This window comes from Meriones unguiculatus, chromosome 4, assembly GCF_030254825.1.
Source record: "Meriones unguiculatus strain TT.TT164.6M chromosome 4, Bangor_MerUng_6.1, whole genome shotgun sequence".
In the NCBI taxonomy this organism is placed as follows: Eukaryota; Metazoa; Chordata; class Mammalia; order Rodentia; family Muridae; genus Meriones; species Meriones unguiculatus.
The window spans coordinates 120304258-120323045 of NC_083352.1; the positions used below are offsets into that span (position 1 = coordinate 120304258).

Here is an 18788-nt window from a genome sequence, read left to right on the forward strand (position 1 = left end):
CTGAACTGGAGTGATGCAGGAAGAATGGAGAGACAGAAGCTTGCTTGCCTGCTTGCTGAGTACACACGAGAGCATATGAAGGGTTCTAAGCCAGTGCCAGGGATGGAATTTCAGTCTCATAATGTTCTTTCTGGCTTCTGGGTATGGAACAAGCTAGAAACAGCCCTTGTCTATGGCACAAATGTCAGCTTTTGATGCCAGGCAACCCCAGATCAGACGGTAGGTCCTGTCCCTTCCCTAGGTGGCAGGCGCTGTGATTTGCACATTAACAATAAGGTGAGCTGGAAGAGAACAAGCTGTGTTGCTCGGGTTTACAAGATGTGAAGCAGATAGCATCACATGCTTCACGCACAAGGTTAAATCAAAAGCAGAAACCTGTGAGGCCCACCTGCCCACCATGGGAGCCACTACAAGTATGTAGTGGGGAGAAGGGGAGAAAGAAGCTGGATGGTTTGAGCTCTACAAAGAAAGGCAAAACCAGAGATGTGAGGGTGGTGAGAAACAGACTCTTATAACCTGTGCTGCCACCCAAGGCCATGGAGAAGTCCCAGCCTGTGTCGCAGGGCCTGCGGCCATGCAGCAGCAGTGGTCTGTGTCCATGTCCATAGCCCATGCTACTACCAAAGGCCATGTGGATGTCCCTAGTCTGGGCTGCTGCCTGGGGCCATGTTGATGACCAAGTATTGAGCAGAGCTGGCCCCAAGAGAGCTGACCCCCACCCCTTACCAGGAGCAGCACTTGGGAGAGCAGACCTGCACCCCTGACTGGGCACCCCCGTAGAACTGGGTCTGGTGGCATAGGTACTAGTGAGTCAGCCCCAAGATCATGAGAGTGGGAGAGCTGGCCCCGCCCTTTGCTGGCTGGGGGCAGCGCGAGCGAGCTAGTCCTGTGCCGTGGGGATGGGAGAGCTGGTGGTCTGACCAACTCAGCTACCTCCCAGCCCCAGATCCTTGGCTTTGAGTTGGCTCACCCCAACATCTACCCCATCTATGAACTGCTGGAGTTCATGAAGGGGCCAATCGTGCAGATCCAAAGCTGCAGGATCTCAATGACCCAGAGCAACAAGAAGATATCTCAGAGGAGTCCCCATGAGGACCCAGTTTTGATGGTGTAGCAGAAGACCAATGACCAGACCAATGACACATTGCAATGGACATTTGCAAGTAAAGATGTGAGGACAAAAGGGAATACTGTGGGACACACTGTGACACACCGCAGCTTCCAAGTGAGATGTTTTGTTGTGGTGGCTTGTTGTGGTTATTTGTTTGTTTGTTTCCTTTGGGGGGGGAGGTTACATGGGTGAAGGGCAGATACTAAGGGACAGAGAGATAAGTAGGGTTGGGGTATATGATGTGAAATTCACAACGAATCAATAAAAAGTGAAAGGAAAAAAAAAAGAGCCAAAACCTGAGTCTCTAGAGCAGCAGTTCTCAACCTGTGTGTCAAGACTCCTTTGTGGGGGATCGAATATGGGATATCCTGCATGCAGACGTTTCCATTTCAATTCATAACAGTGGCAAAATTGCAGTTTTGAAGTAGCAATGATTGGGGTCAGCACAAGGGGAACTGCACTAAAGGGCGGCAGGGTTAGGAAGGTTGAGACCCGCTGCTGGAGAGCGTAGGCGCCCAGCCGGCAACTAGATGGGCCTGTGCTCTTTGACCTTCTGACAGTGGGGCAATAACGCAGGGTGGAACTCCTGCCGGGGGCTGTCTTAGTCTCAGGCTCTCTTCCTTTCTCTCTCTGGGGAGTCCTCTGCACCCTGATCTCAGTCAGGTACACTTGAAGTTACTACAGACAGGATGCAGGCCCTTTGGATTTCCAGCAGGGGGCAGTTGCCCATCTAGGACCACATTTATGCAAAGTTTTGTGACTGGAACCCATCAGAGGGCAGACAAAAACAGAGTCAATTGACTGGATATGGAATCACCTAGGAGACACACCTGTAGGCATGTTTGTGAGGGAGTTCCCGGAGGGTCAACTGAGGAGGGGAGACTCACCCAGGGTGTGCTCAAAGTAAGGGCTCTGGGCTGAATGAAAACGGGAAAGGGGGAAGCCAGCTTTCTGACTGCTGCCTCTCCATTCCTGCCTCACCATCGCAATACACCAGACCCTCGCTTGTGAGGCCAAATAATCCCCCCCTTCCTTAAAATGCTTCAGTTGAGTATTTTGTCACAGCCATGAGAAAAGCAACTAAAATAACCACCCCAGCCAGAGAGTCAGCGGGCCAAGGAGGCCAAAAGGTGGCAGGGGGAGGGGGGCATATCTTGAGGGCTGGTGCTTGAGGGAGGGAGCTGTGGGAACAAAGAGGTTGTTCTAGTTAGGAAAGTCTGCCAGGATCCTGATGGGTGAGTCCAAGAGAATCCTCGGTGTATCAGGAGATGTTCAGAAAAGTAGCAAACCAAGGGGGTTTGAGTTTCTCTTCCTTTGATAACTAGTGTATTGGTCAGCGTTCCTGAAGAAACACACAGAGAAAGAGAGAAAGAACGGTGGAAGGAAGGAGGGAGGAAAATAGGGAGAGAGGAAGGGAGGGAAGTTTGACATGAAGAACTGTCTCACTATACTGTCTAGAGGTCACCAAGCCCCAACATCTGCAGTCATCAAGCTAGAGATGAGGGGTCAGATCCACTCCAATGCCAGCAGGCTCAAGACTCAGGGAGGCACCGGTTCTGTTCAATTCAAGTCTAAAAGCAGGACCAAAACCAACGGCATCCCAGCCAGAGGAGTACCCCTCATTCACAGGAGGCTCGCACACATTTGCTCTATGATCCCTTCTGCTGACTGGAGGCCCACCCACACTGACAAGGCCGCCTGCTTTCTCAGACCACACATTCAGGTGTTACTCTCTCTCACACACACACACACACACACACCAAGAGCATGGCATTGGTCACAACACATAACACACTGCCTCCCCATACCGCTTCATAAAATTAACTGCCACAACCAGGATGGTTGCAGATCGAGATGTTTGCAGCTATCATATGAGTTATAAAGCTTTTCTGGGGCTGGAGAGATGGCTCCACGGTTAAGAGCCCTGGGTGCTCTCCCAAAGGACCCAGGTTCAGTTCTCAGCATGGTGGTGGTTCACAACCATTCATAACTCCGGTTCCACAGAATCTAACGTTCTTTTCTTGCTTCTGCAGGCACCAGGCATGGACACAGTGCTCATCTATGCATTCACTCAAAACACTCATAACTTAAAATAACTCCGATTTTTTTTTTTTAACTAAAGGTTTGCCCTTTACCTAGTCTAACAGCACTAATGGTATTCTTAATCAGCTATCGGACAGACATACTTTTTGGTGTCATGCGTGTCTAAAATAATTTGTCCCTTTGATTTGGGGGTCTTTCTTTGGGGACCTGAGATCAAGTAGTATCTCAATGTCTTTTACATTTATTTATTTATTCTTGTCTGTGTGTGTATGAGCCTGTCTGTGCCATGGTACCCACAGGAAGGTGAGGACAACCTGTGGGAGTCGGTTCTCTCCCTCCACCATGCAGAACCTGGGAATCCAACACAGGTCTGCAAGCTTGGCAGTAAGTGCCTTTAGCCGCTGAAGTGCCGTGCCATCAGGGGTCATAGTTTGCAGAGACTAAATCCGTTTTGTGTGTTTTTAGCTTAGCAGCTCTATCCAAGGCTGTAGATAAACCCTCTTCATCCAGAGAGCAAATACTTCTTTTTATACTTTCTTCTAGTCTTTTATTGGTTTATCTTTTACTTCCACCCATGTAGTTTTTATTTTTTTAGACTATAGAATAAAATAGAGATCTGAATTAACTGTTTTCCAAATAACCAGATTTACAGACTGCATTTACTGAATAATCCATCCCTCTTGCACTGATTTGTGAGCCTTCATTTTCCATGGACTGGGTTCTTACTCAGGACGATCTATCTCATTCCATTGATTTGTCCATCCGGCCTTATGCCTCACACATACTGGTTTTATTATTGTAGCTTTATCACGCATTTCAACGCCTGGTGAGGCAAGCCTCTCTCTGAACGCACTTAGCTATCCTCACCTCAGGCTGTTTTTGTTGTTGCTTTGGGTTTCTTTTTTTAACATGTGTGTTAGAATCTTTTTGGTATCTATTTACACTTGTTACCACAAGTGTGAGTTTTGTGAAGACATCCTAGGGACTCTGGGCTTCCAAGAGACAGCCCTAACTCTGTCAGTTAGGTAGCTGGCGCTAGAGCACCCTTGGGGAAGACGGGCGTGGTGGCAAAGTAAGCAAGCAAGAACTGTGCGTAGTGTTCCTGCTCAGAAAAAGTCCACTTTTATTCTTACAGGAGCTGAGCAGGGAGATGTTTTACACGGGAGTCTTCACCCATCGTGATCTATGTCCCTTTTACAAACTTATCTCTGGGCTTTGCTCAGTTTATAAGCTCGGGGCAATCTTTCTTCCCTAACACTTCCTTCTACCCGAGTCTGAGGGAACCTTGAGATTTCCTGTCGATGATTTAAGGGGCTATAACACTTGCAGGCTAGATTTGTTTTAGTGTCCATAAAACTCAAAAATTTCATAAAACAATTGGTGAAAATAAAATTACCAAAAAATGATCTAATGCCAGCAGACTGTATAATAGTTACGGGAGAAATGGAGGCCATGATTCACCGAGGGATAAAAACGACAATGTATTTATTGCAGTGCGCTGGCAGGAAGCTAATCTGTCCCTTTTACTTTTGAGACAGGGCAAGAATTCTGATTTTTGTCTTCTTGCTCTCACTCTGACAGGAGAACAGAAGAAGCAAAATGACTTGTGTGTGTGTGTGTGTGTGTCTGTGTGTGCATACATGCGCATGTGTGTACGTGCGTGTGTACCTGCATGTGACTGTGTGTGTGTGTGTGTGTGTGTGTGTGTGTGTGTGTGTGTGTTGTATCTGGCCACTGTCAGCAATGCTTGAAGGATATATATGGCAGAAAAATGAAAAATGTTTTATTTGGGTATTGGACACAGAATTAAAAGCAAATGCAACTTAGACAGAGAAATTTAGTCAGTGGTTGCTAATGGCGTGGTGGGCGGTTAATGGGCGAATAAAAACTGGGGAACTTTGCTGTGTTGTGGGCACATTCTATATCTCACTGGGGGACTGTGACCTGTGAGCATACATTTGCCCAAAGTCATTATCCCATTAACTTAAAATATATGAGCTTTATTTATTGTAAAGTATTTCTCAGTAAAGTTTAGGCTTTTTTTTTTTTTTTTCTGAAATCCTTAGGCTTGAAGGCAGGAGGGAGAGCAGAAAATGGCTTCTGACATGAAGGTGAGTGGCCAGACCCAGAATCTAAGGCAATAGATGAATGGACGGACGGATGGATGGGTGGATGGATGGATGGATGGATGGGTAAATGTATGGATCTTTTTTCTCCCCAGAGACAGAGCACGTTGTGAGGCAGGAGAATACTGCATATAGTAACCTCAGAGAAGACATCACTAGACCCACCTCTCAGGGGAGGCAGAGAAGTATCACCTTGCCTCCCTACCTCAGCTAATGCCCACACTCTCCTAATGAAGGGGCAGGTTGGTTCAGGCTGAGCCCACTGGGCTGAGCAAGGTCCTCAGCATACAGGCTGTGCAGCGTTCCTGCAGGACCAAGGGAGGCAGCATACAGGGCCTCCGATGCTGCTCTGAAAACCGTAACTTGGATCCTGCAGGAAGTTGCTCTTAACCTTGGCTGAACCATGGTGCTGAAGAGTCAGATCTCAGAGGCTGGGCTATGGCCAGACTGAGGACACTAGCAGGACGGGGGGCACCCTGGGATTTGTGCCAGTAAGAGCGACATGTCCTGGCTTGGGGGGTAAAGAGAGGAAAGGGCATGACAGTGACGGACTGTCACCTGGAAGTGTAAGCTGGAATAAACCCTTTCCGCTCCGGGTTGTCACGGTCATAGTATTTCATCACAGCAATAGAAACCCTGACTAAGGCAGTAGATCTCTTCTGTAAGTTTGAGGTCAGCCTGATCTACAGCTGAATTCCAGGCTGAGCAGGACAACACAGTGTGAGACTCGGTCTCAAAAACAAATTACTTTTTTATTTTATGTATATGTATTACCAGTTCTCTAGCTCTGTACTGGAAAACCTGACGCAGCCTTGGCCTGAGTGTGCCCTGGGGATAAACACCCAGGATCCCTGAGCAGCTCCAGGCACGGATCCCAGCAAGGTAGCTGGGTGAGTTCTCACTGGGCAGCAGTGACTGCAATGACTGAAGCCCTGCCACCCCTGGGAGGATCCATGATCTCCATTCACCTCATACAAGGTGTCAGCCTGATGCTGGTCTGCGGGAGAAGTAAAACAGACACTGAAATTTATCCCTACCCCAACCAGACTGCCAGCACACACACACACACACACACACACACACACACACACACATACACACACACACATACACACACACCTCTGTGTGTTTCTCATCACTTCTACAGTGCACAGAGCCCTAGTTCACTGTCAGAGGGCTCTGGGCATGGATAACAGAGAAGAGGACTTGAAATTTTGGTCCATGAGAAGAGGAGAGATAGCTGGGTTTTCTCCAGTGAGGGAAGGACCAATGCTGAAGGGGAGAACCAGAGCCCTGAAGGAGGGTAAGAAAAGCACATCTCCCCAGCTTGTACCCCCGAAAGGGGCTCTCAGCACCTACCTTTCCACGAGTCTCAGAAAGTTCCTCATCATGGTGGCTAATCCTGGTTGTCAACTTGACATGCCTGGGAAGAGGGAAGAGAGAACTTGAGTTGATATGGCTGGGCCCAGCCCACTGCGGGCAGCACGACTCCTGGACAGTTGGACATGAAGAGGGGCAGCAAGCCATTAAAGCAGCATTTGTCTGTGTGCCCTCCTTCAGTTCCTGCCTCCAAGTTCCTGCCTTGGCTTCCCTCTGTGATGGACTGTGACCTGTAAGCCAAGTCAACCCTTTTCTCCCCAAGTCACTTTTGGTGAATGCATTATCAACACAACAAAAGGCCCGCTGGGACACCAAAGGTTCCTCCCCTCCTTCCTACTCAAACTTCAGGGTGTTCTGCTGGAACCTTAGCAGGGTGAAGGGCTCTGCATCCTACACGGAGAGAACCTCCTGCAGAGGGAAAGGAGCCTTGGCTACAGCATCAGGACCACATGGGTCTTCCGAGCCTCCAAGAACCTGCTCTCTCTCGCCATGGTCTTCAAGCCAGGGTTCTCTAAAGGAACAGAACTATAGAATGAGTATATATATTTGCATATTACAAATAAACACGTGTCCTATGTGGGGTTTATTAGAGTGGCTTTCAAGCTATGGGCCAGGTAGTCCAACAATGGCTGTGTCCCGACAGAAAGGCCAAGAATCTGGTAATTGTTTGGTCCACGGAGCTGTATGTCTCAGCCACCCCAGTCTGGTCCTGGAGTCAGGGGATTCACAGAGAAAGGCTGGTCTCCAGCCTGTGTCAGAATCCCAAAGAAATAGGCTCTAATACTAGCAAAGGAATACTTCAGCAACAGCATAGATAAACTTGCCAGCAAGGGTGAGAGTGAGCAGGCAGAAAGGAAGCGCTTTCTTCTTCCACGTCCTTTACATGGGCTGCCACCAGGAGGTGAGGCTCAGACTTAGGATAAGTTTTCCCACCTCAAATGCTCCAAGCCAGAAAATCCCTCACAGGTGTTGCCAACTCCAGGGTTTTAGTTCATTCTAGATGTGGTCAATTGATGACCAAGACTGGCCATCATAGCCACGAACAAAGCTGACCTTAAACAAACAGCCTACCCAAGGATGGGAGAGGGAGACAGACAGACAACCCTCTCTGTGTGTATGTGTGTGGCGTGTGTGTGTGTGTGTGTGTGTTAGGTGACCTCTGAGGCAGTCTTGGTGACCGTACTCCTTCAGATTCATACCTGGTGTATTCTCTCCCACATGTGGCCTGAACCAGCCTCCAGGATTAGTTATCATCCTCCACACATTGCCATGATGACACCATGCAAATCAGCCTAGCTGGTTGGGAGCCAGCTCAGCCAGGAAAGGGCAGGCCATATAAGCAAAAGAACCCAAGTTTGATCCCAGCACCCACATAAAAAATCGGGGAAGATGTGGTGGTGCATGCCTTTAATTCCCATACTCAAAAGACAGAAGCAGATAGATCTCTGTGAGTTCAAGGCCAGCCTGGTCTACATGGTGATTTCTTGGTTAGGCAGAGGTGCATAGTAAAACCCTGTCTCTGAATGAATGGATAGATAGATAGATAGATAGATAGATAGATAGATAGATAGATAGACAGATAGACAGATAGATAAATGGATGGATGATCCCAGAGCTGGAGGAGTAGAAACAGGTAGAACCCCTTTGGCCACTGGCCAACCAGCCTAGTTGAATCAGCACACCCCATATCCCAGTGAGAGACCCTGTCTTACAAAGCAAACAAACAGAAAGAAGACAACATAGTCTTCTATGTGTTGGAGATATCCCCCCGATGAACTTCCTTACCAGGCCACAGGGGAGGAAGAGGAAATTGGTCCTCATGTGAATAGATGAGCTGGGATGTGTGGGTAGGGGGGATCCCCTATTCTGAGGAATAGAGGAGAGGAGATATAGGAGGGAGGATAGGACTGGGAGGAGAGGAGGGAAGGGCCTCTGACCAAGACATAAATTGAATTAATTAATTAATTTTTAAAAAGCAAACAAACAAAAAAGGTGGACAGTTTCTGGGAAAAAAAAACAATCTGAGGAACAAGAACAACACACATGTGCACACACATAGACATACACTCACTCACATATACACACACAAACACACACACAGACAAACATACACACATGCACACACACCCACATGGACATATACAAACACACACTCAGACACACACATACAAACTTACACACATGAGCACACACACAATCAACCCAATACTCAAAGACTCAGAGCAGTGGTTTCGACTCAGTCTTTGGGGCACTGGCTCTGCCGTGTGTCTGCTAAAGTGCCGGTTAGGTTGGGCTGCTCGCTGGTATTGGCAGCACTCTCGTGATAAGGTGGAAAGTGGATCTCACCTTCCATTAGGAGGAAAGTGGAAGTCGTGTTCAAGAGGCCTGGATTCAGCAGGAACAAGAGAGGAGAATATCTTTGCAGGCAGGCACCAAATCAGGCGGTGTACAAACTCCTAAATATTAATCACCCTCTATGTCTTTAGCCCAGTGGTCTCTAGCTTAAGGCAGCCCCCCAATTTTAGGATCTGTTTTTTATTCCCATAACATACTCACATGCCAGTGTGCTCAGAGGCCATCTCTGCAAACGCACAGGCTCCCGGGCTGGCAAAGACAAGCCTCATGCCAGGGCTTCCTCTGTAGAGACATGTTATCTCACACAGAGAGATACCAAGCTGTTACCTATCCTAACGCACACCCAGGGTTTCCTCGCTTGCCAGTCGTGAGCACAACCACATACACCATGTCACAGGGCCTGCAAGCAGACACACCTAGGCTAGAAGTCTCAGCAATGCGCGCAGTGTCAGGAGACACACACACTGAGCACACGCAACCACAGGTGCCTGCAGGCTCTCGGAGAGTCCCACTCACCCTTCCTCTTGTGTGCACACACTCGTGTACACACATTCCAGGTCAGCGCATGTCAGAGCTGCATGAGAGCACACAAACAGATCCGCACGGTGGCAACTGCCAAATTTGTGTCCCTTGGGCGTTTGGGGCTTCTAGAGAGATAAATGTTGTCCTTTCAAAGATGAGCTGCCCACCCCCCAAATCACCACTCCACGGCCCTGCACCCTCCCACCTCCCGACCCTCCCCCATCACTCATCTGAAAGGAAATGCAAAGAGTAATAATAATTAGACAAGGACAGATCGCTGGGCTGGCTTAGGGATGGCCTCACTCAATACAGGGCTGTTTCCCAGGCAACCAGTTGGGGGCAGGGGGACCTGAAGGACTGCAATGGGGCCTTGCCCCTCTACTGGGTCAGCAGGGAGTTTAAGGGGCTGGGGATATCCAGCCCGGCTCCAAGCTTACTCATTAGCTGTGCTTCCGACACACACGCAATGAGCGGCAGACAGGTGAGCACCGTCATATCTTGTGTTCCACGTTAAATGTTGCAAAGTTTAACATTCCCAAAAAATACTTGTAATTTTTTTCTAAAAGGGAGTTTAATTTCTAAATACAAGTGATTGTTTGTGTCTTTTGCAATAATGCAGAGATAGATAGATAGATAGCTAGATAGATAGATAGATAGATAGACAGATATAGATATAGATATATAATGAAATGTGCAAGTCTTTCCTGTGCCCCTAAGTTTACTCCCTTAAGGTAGTACTCCCTTAAGCTATTTCTAGAACCTTCCGTAATGCATGCAAATATTGGCACAGCTATACCTGACTCTCACATAGAACTCGGTGTCAGGGCTGGCTCTAAGCATGCATGTCCATACTTCATTTAAACTTGTGACAGTTTTAATATGAGGTGGCCCCCATCGTTTAGTCTATTTCAGGCTTGCTCCAGGGAAGTGGCTGGATTCTAGGGTCTCTGGATTCATCGTTTGATAACATTATTGGGAGGTAAAAAGCAGAGAAGAGGATCTGTTGGCGGAAGTAAGCGGCTGGGGGCAAGTCCTGGCCCCTTTCTGTTTCCCTCTCTCCTTGTCCTGTCTGCCACAGGGTAGAAATTTCCTGTGGAATGACATACAACCCCACAGCCATGGTGTTCTGCCTAAGCTCACAGGACCAACCAACCATTCAGGGAACCTTCTGCAACCATGGTGAAGATATAGATCCACTGTTCCTCACTGTCCCCTTGCTGTACTTTGTCACAGCATTGAACAGCTAACTGAGACATTGGTGTAATCATGCTATGGGTTGGGTGCTGTGTGCTGTCGTCTTAGTGAACGTCCCACTGAAAGCCGATGTGTTGAAGTCCCTAGTGGGTCACAGTTGGGAGGTGGTGAGGCTTTCGAAGGTAGGGCCTAGTGAGATGTCCTTGGGTCATCGGGAGCATACCAGTTGTCCTAGTCAATCTTCTGTTGCTGTGATCACTGTGACTAAAAGCCCCTTTTGAAGAGGAAAGACTTTATCGTAGCTTATAGATCACAGCCTATCATCTAGGAAAGCCAGAGCAGGAACTCAAGGCAGGAACCCAGAGAAAGGAACTGAAACAGGAACCATAGGAAAATGCTACCCCCTGGCCTGTTCACCCTGGCTTGCTCAGCCCACTCTTCTATACAGCACATGCTTTCTGGCTGAGGGATGGAGCTATCCACAGTGGGGTAGGCTATCCCACATCAATCATCAGTCAAGACAATTTCTCACAGACCAACCCAATGAAGGGAGTTCTTCACTTGAGTTTCCCTCTCACCAGGTGACTCTAGTTGCTGTCAAGTTGACAAAACAACCTAACACAATATTTAAACCATAACAGGAAGTAAAACACAGAAAACACTCTAAGGCAGAGGGAAGAGAAGGGATGAGAGGAAAGTAACGAATTGAACAGAGTCTCCCGATGTGTGCCAGCTTGCTTGGGGATTGCTCTAAATTTGGGGTGGAGAACTGGTATCTCAGATAACTCGGGGTACCTAAAAGGAGAGGTGACCTGGGTCTCCTTTCCTATCTACAGTCCTGATGAAGATGATAGGGAGAGAGGGACATCTTAGGGCAGCCCCAGAGCAACACTGAGCAGGAGCTGAACGGCTCTGTCCAGCAGAAAAGGAGCCGAGAAATGTAAAGTCAGCTCTGGTAAATCTGGTGCTGACCCAGCACGCACCACCATGAAAGCAAAGTGGCGAAAACTTTACACTTCAACACCTATCACTCCTGAATACATGAACCCCATAGAAACGATGGAGGACAGAGGTGTTTTGACTCAAACAGGCCAAGTGGGATTCTCTTTCTGCCTTTTGGTAGAGGTTGTGTGTCTTTGAGAAGGGAGGAGAGATGCTGAGACAGAAATCAAATCCAATCACAGAAAAACAAAAACTGAAATTCCTTGTCCACCTGAACTGTAAAAAGCCCCAAATGCCCACACACAGTGTGTATCTTGTGTCACTTCCAAATTGCTCTCTCCTCAAGGGATGTACCATTTTGTGCTCCCTTAATAAACACATCGGTGTGCCATTCCCCACACCCACACCGAGATTCATTGCCAATATGAAAGATACACTTAAAAAAACAAAGCCCTAAGCTCCCTGCATTCCAGCTGGATAATCGGTTACGGCCACCACACAGTTATGTGATGGATTCTGTCCACACCAGCTCTTGGCACAGAAACTGGAAGAGAATATGAAACTGATTTTACCGAATTCAGAACAGTGGGCTCTTGGCTGGGGAAATGCTGTGGCTCATTGAGGGAGGCTGTGTCTTGGTGGGTGGTGAGAATCACATCCAAGGCAGCATAATGGAAAAGACTGTATCAGGAGAAAGCCGGAGGGGAAGGATGTGGGGTGGTCTTCAAGGTTCATCCAAGACAGAAGTTCTAATGTTGTGGTCCCCAGAGCCTAGGACATGGCTCTGCCCCCTGTCAGCCCCAGTCACTCATCACCTCTCCCCTCCAGAGGCACTTCCAGTGACTGTCACTTTCTATCCAGTTCTAGATAGCACTGCTGCAATAACCTGGGTCCTTCATCTTTCCAAACCTTTGCCTCTTTTTTTAAATTTTTATTTTATTTTTATTTGTGTATGTGTTCTCTCTCTCACGCACGCATACACACACACACACACACACACACACACACACACACGTGAAGAATGTCCTCAGAAGCCAGAGGAGGGTATCAAACTCTCCAAAGCTGGAACTACAGATACTTGTGTGTCATCCAATGTGCTTGGAATCAGGTCCTTTGGAAGTGCAGCAAGAGCTCTTAACTGCTGAGCCCTCTCTCTGGCCCCCCTCCTCATCCATGCCGACTTCTCCTAAAGTTCAACTACAGACGCCCATCCTAGGGCAGTGTCACATCCCAATTAACCCAGCGTAACTGGACACCGTCTGACCTTGAACCCACCTGGCATGTGTCTAAGCTCAGCCACAGCACACTGTGATGTCTCAGGGGCTCCCCTCACGATCACAGGCCCTTCTGAAAGCTGAGGCATCCCAAGGAAGCCACCAAGCTCAAACTTTAACGGACAGTTTCTGCTGACTGCGTACAGGCTTGCGCCATCTGAAGCTGGATCTTGATAAGGCACAGGTCATTCGTCTACAAAGCCACTTGAACTCCCCTGAGGCCCTGTCAGTGTTGCCTGCTTGTTCCTTCCCATACAGACCAGCCCACTCCTGAGCTGCACTGTGGAGAGTCCTTTCCATGCCTACACTCCCCCAGGGAAGCTGAGGCAGAGGTGAACTCCACTTGATTAACAACTCTGGTTGTTAACTCAGGCTCCTACCCACCCATCCAGTTTTAGGTTTCCAGGGCTGCTTTAATGAATTGCCACAAACTTGGTGGCTTAAAATAAGTGACATGTTGGGGCTGGAGGGATGGCTCCGAGGATAAGAGCACTGTCTGCCTCTCCAGAGGTTGTGAGTTCAATACCCAGATACCACATGGTGGCTTAGAACCATTCTATGCTAGAATCTGAACCTGAGCCCTCTCCTGGCATGCAGGCACACATGCAGATAGAACACTCATACGTAAAACAAATAAATAAGTTCTTTAAAAAAAAAAAAAGTGTCACATCTTCCCATACAGCCCTGTCCCAAACGGAGGTGCCAGCAGGATGGGGTTCTTCTGAAGCACCTAAGAAGGGATCGGCCCTCTGCCATCTTGGCGCCCCTGGTCCTCGTGGTGCCTAAGCCAGTGACTGCATCACTCTGTTGTCTGAATCCATCTCTGCATCACCTTGTCCCCTGGGGCCTGTGTTTAGAACCACTGTACTCACCTCACCTCATGGCTCGACTTGAGCCCCTTGGTTTAATGACATCGCAAAGATCCATTTTCCAGGTCATAAAGTCCTGCTCTGTGTGCATGTGTGTGTGCACATGTTCATGTATGTGCTGATACAGGTATGTGCTTGTGTGTGTAGAGGTTAGAGGGCAACCTCAAATGTCCTCGAGAGCTGCCCACCTACTTTTTTGGAAACCAGGTTTCCCCCTGGCCTGGAATTCACTAGATAGGCTAGATTAGTTGGCCAGTAAGGAACAGGGATATCCTGGTCTCTGCCTCCCCACTGCTGGGATTGCAAACATTGGTTCCCACACTTCCTTAGCAATGTGCCCAACATGATTTTTAACATGGATTCTGGGATCAAAGATCAGGTATTGGCAAGGATAGTGCTTTACAACTGAGCCTTCTACTCAGCCTCCCACTCACATGATCTAAGCGGACACATCTTTGGGGGACACTGTCGTAAACACCCCCCTTGTGTGTTATGTTCGAACAACAGAATGGCCACAGGCCAGCCTCCATACCTTGCAGAATGTCAAGTCCATTCAGTCACCATGCCATCTGTGTTGGCATGGCCTGCCTGGTTGCTCCCAAGCCAGTGGGCACTGCTCCAGCTTTTCTACCAAAATGGCATCTAGATGCTTGCCAAATGCCAGCTGAAGGTGTAAAACACTCTTCGTTGACGCTTCTTGAGCTCCCAAGAGCAGAATGGTGAAGGAATGCCATCGGGGTTGAGTTAAGATCTCTTAGCTCTACCTTTGAACAGGGCAAGGTTTTGAGCCATTCAGTGCGTCCTTGTCTACAAAGTGGATAACCATGCCCAACTTGATCATCCATGCGATGAACTTTCACCTACTCTCTCCTCTTCCCTCTTGCACACTGACTCCCTATTTCTTTCCCACCCAATGCCTTTGCCCTTTTCGGGTCCTTTGCTCTTTCCTAGGACACAGCTGCTTTCCCGTTCTGACTAAGCTGTTACAAATTGAGGAGAGAGGCCAGATAAGCTCATTTGTAAACAGCTGTACATTTGTAAGCCAGCTAACAAAGCTCAAGGAGCCCCGTAGCCTCGGCACCCACACCTGTGCATCCCTGGTTTCTTTATACATGGTGTCCACAGAATGTCCCTAAGGCTCGCTGGCTAAACACATGGGGCCTTTCGAACCCAGAGGTTTGCCCCTGAGCCTCCACTGTGCCAGGCAGAGAAGAGCCACATCCCAGCCCCTCGGGAGCCTCTTTGCTGTCTGCTTTCTATACAAGTGCTACTTACTACCTGCTGGCCTCTGGGTCTCTCATTTAATCCTCCAGAGGGAGGCTCTGCTTGCTCACAGCCCAGACAATGAGTTGTCCAAACTTGAAGCTGATTGTCCCCTTCCCAAATGGATGGTCTCAGAATTGATGTCGAGTTAAGAACAGATCAAGGCGTAGCTGGCCTCGGTGTGAGTCTTTGGTCCTCATTGGTGCCTGGCATCTAAGAAGCCCCAAACATGACTGGAGCTTCTGACCCACTTGCTGAATCCCAGAGAGGCCTGGCTGGGCACCCGAGACAGTCTCACTGGTTCTCAGTGTAGAGGTGGGGAGGGGCTACCACATGTGTGGGTGCACGACTTTTTGTTTTCACGTTAAAAGTTACACATAGGCTCTGGTCACGACCCTCAGCGCACACAAAGAGTACACTGGGCACTTTAGAAGCCCTCTCCCCTCCCCCACACCAGCCTCTTCCAGGCCAGGGTCTGCCCACCAAGGTACATCAGTGAACAAGACAGGCAAGCCCTGCCCCCAAAGATACACTCTGCTAAGGGGCAAAAGGAACAAACAAAAGCACACTGGCATGTCTGGATTGTATGGTCTGTGGCATAGGTTAAGTCATATAATGTATACCGTACGTACTCCATGTATGAAATACAGTACAGTATCTGATATTACATATCTATTCCCACACGCATCTAGTTAGCATCCACCGTAAAAATAAGGGCATAAAAGACAGCAAGGGCTTTGGAAGTGAGAAGGGTGCTGTTTTAGGTAAATGACAGGAAGTGATATCAGAACACAGACCTGAAGGAAAAGAAATGTGAGCTACACAGAGCTCTACAGGGAGGGTGGGCATGCAGACCTATAAAACAGCAGGTGCAAAGGCACCGATGAGACAGGGGGAAGAATTACTCCAGACATTAATAGATGGGGAGTCCTGGGGCCCAGCCTCAAGGAGTGTGGCTCAGTAGCTATGGGACTAGGCCTGAGCTCTGCATGTCCCCAGGCCTCTGGTAATACTGACTCAGGTGGTCCATGGAGCCCATGTGAAGAAAATCTAGTTTTACACTTCTTTCCTGGTTCAGATCCTAAAGTGCTCTCCAGTGAGTCTGCTGCATGCCTTTACAAAACCCCAAGAATTTAAGATCTACACGACCTAACGTCAGCTACTAGAGCGCTATGGGTCCTCCCAGCGACCGGGAAGGCAGACGGAGCTCGGTCAAGCTTCTGAGATAAGGGCTGACCAGCTGGCCTGGAGCTGCTGGTAAGTGAATGGTCAGAATGTGTGCAAGCCACACCCTCTGCTCCTGACGCCAGGACGGTGCTCTCTAGCCGCAGGAGAGATGAGTGATGAGAGGCCTCTCCAGACGCAGCCCTGGCCTACAGACCTGTTCGGCAAAACCTACATGGCCCTGAACCGACAGGACAGTCCTGGGTTCTGGAGGTCAGGAGGCTGGGCTCAAGCCCTGACTTTGCAAGTGATTCAAGCTCTGAGTTACAACAAAATTATCAAAAAAAAAAAAAAAATGGATATAAATTGTAGCAATGTTTAGGGTTAGAGAAGATGACTCGTGGGAAAGCCTTTGTGAAATCTTTCTTCTACATGACAGATTTTTCTTATGCATTCCATAAGAAAAAAAAATTAAGACAGGGTCTCTTGTATTCTAGGCTGGCTTTGAATTCACTATGTAGCCAAGGACGGCCTTGAACTTCTGATCCTCTCATCTCTATCTCCCTATAATCCCAAGGGCTGGAATTACAAGCAGGAACCACCTTGCCATCTTGCAGTCCATTTTACATAAGAAACTTAAGCTCTTGATATAAACAGTTCTATCACTCAATCCAAACAAAGACAACGGGCCTACAGCCATAGCCAGTATACGGTGGGACAGCCGGCAAACCCCAGTCCAGCATGCAGGGAGTCAGAAGTGGTTCTGCCATTTGCTGGATCCCTCTAAGAATGTCAAAGGATGTCAGGTTCATTACCTGTCACAACTCTTAATGCCTCAGTACCCCACAACTACCCTGACCTCTCCCCTTCCTTCTCTATCCCCCCATCTGTGTGTGTGTGTGTGTGTGCGAGTGTGAATATGCAGTTTGTGCGTGTTCACAAAAACATTCTTTCACCCTACTGTGCAGGCCCCTCACTCCCTTTCCTCTTTCCTTCCCAAGTTCACATCATATCCCTCTGTGGAAGAGCTTGGCCTTTTAGATGTAGTCTTTGGGTCCCCATTTCTGCACCCATCCTCTCAAGGTGTAATTATCTAGACTCTCAAATGCATGTGGCAACCCTGAGACCATGAGCAGAGGAAGTCGGGAGATTAGCTTGAAAGCAAATGGCCCAGAAACCAACGTTCCTCCCTCAGATGCAAATGCGCACACACCTGGGCACATTTGTCCCGTGAGTGCGCTGCACCACGGGTACAGCTGTGCACTCACGCCATGTGCAAATGCCGTCTGCTCCGTGAGCACACGTGCAGGTATACACAGGCACATTTGCACATACATGGTACCACGCCACATGCTATCATGTGTGTGTACATGAAAGCACACATGTATAAGTCCACATGCTCTGATCTGGGCAGAATCCATCACAGACACCCACGCCATTTGCGCTCCATGTCTTGCTTTCCAAGTCTGTGTCACATTGAGGCGAGGCAGGCAGTAGCTGGGCCAGGCCTCCCCCCCGACACCCCCACCGTCAGCCCTCCCTCCCGGTTGCCTCCGGAAACAAAGACAGTTTAGCAAGGAACTCCCCAGCTAAGCGGTTTTTTTAAGACCTTCAGCCAGCCGCCGCCGGGCCAAGCTGAATGTCTCACTTTATTAGTGAGTTTGGCCTTGGGTGTCTGGCTGTTTGATCAATCCTGCTGGGGGTCAGTGATATTTCCTCCCAGCGCCCCCCTCCCGGCCCTGCCCTGCCTCCCCTCCGCACCTGATGAACAGCGTGCCCCTGGACCGCTGATCACCTATTGATTTTCCAGCTCGAGGCTGCCTCCGCCGCCGGCTGCCATCTCCAACCCTGTCACAGGGCCCACTTGGTGACTAACTGATCCCTGGGTCCCTCCGCCCCTCACTGAAGGCCTAGATTCCACTGCACTGCCCAGGCGGAGGCTTCGGGCGTAGTACAATTCTGCCCTCTTTTCAGGGCTCTGTGCTGGGCTTTGGGTACCAAATGAAGGCCGTTCTCATTCTGCCATGGACGCCCCGCCTCATGACCTTGGACAAGGTTTCTTAACTCCTGCTTTAGTTCCTCGCAGATAAACCTGGGGCCATGCAAGAATCCACCCATCATAGGCCAGTAAAATGACCCATTGGGTAAAAGTCACCTCTTCCAAGCCCAATGACCAGCATTCAGTCCCCAGCCCCCTCCCCCCAACCCGTGGTGGAAACTGAGAACAGACTCCCACAGGTTGTCCTCAGATTTCCACAGGCACAACACTGCAAACGTCACCCCTCACCCCAGAAATAAATAAAAACCTAGTAAAAGCCAGACAGGTAGCACACACTTTTAATCCCAGCACTTGGGAGATAGAGGCAGGTCTCTGTGAGTTGCAGGCCAGCCAGGGATACATGGTGAGAAAACATGGAGAAAAGGAACAAAAAGGTACTGAAAAAAAATATTAAAGAAAAGAATCTACCCGGCTTGTACATATGGCAGAAGCTCCTGAAGCCTGCTCTGGGGGACGCTGGCCATCCAGAGACCTTCCAGGAGGTCC

General features: G+C 48.9%; 1 long non-coding RNA gene across 1 annotated transcript in view; it reads right to left on the minus strand.

Annotated features, from left to right (window-relative positions):
* The window catches only part of LOC132653538 (uncharacterized), a 52516-nt gene extending 34406 nt beyond the window's left edge, over nucleotides 1-18110 (minus strand). The window contains exons 1-2 of the long non-coding RNA XR_009591268.1: nucleotides 18005-18110; nucleotides 6640-6703 (exon numbers count right to left, since the gene is read on the minus strand). This is a non-coding gene — a long non-coding RNA (uncharacterized LOC132653538). The remainder of the gene's footprint in view (nucleotides 1-6639; nucleotides 6704-18004) is intronic.
* Between the last annotated feature and the right edge of the window lie 678 nt (nucleotides 18111-18788).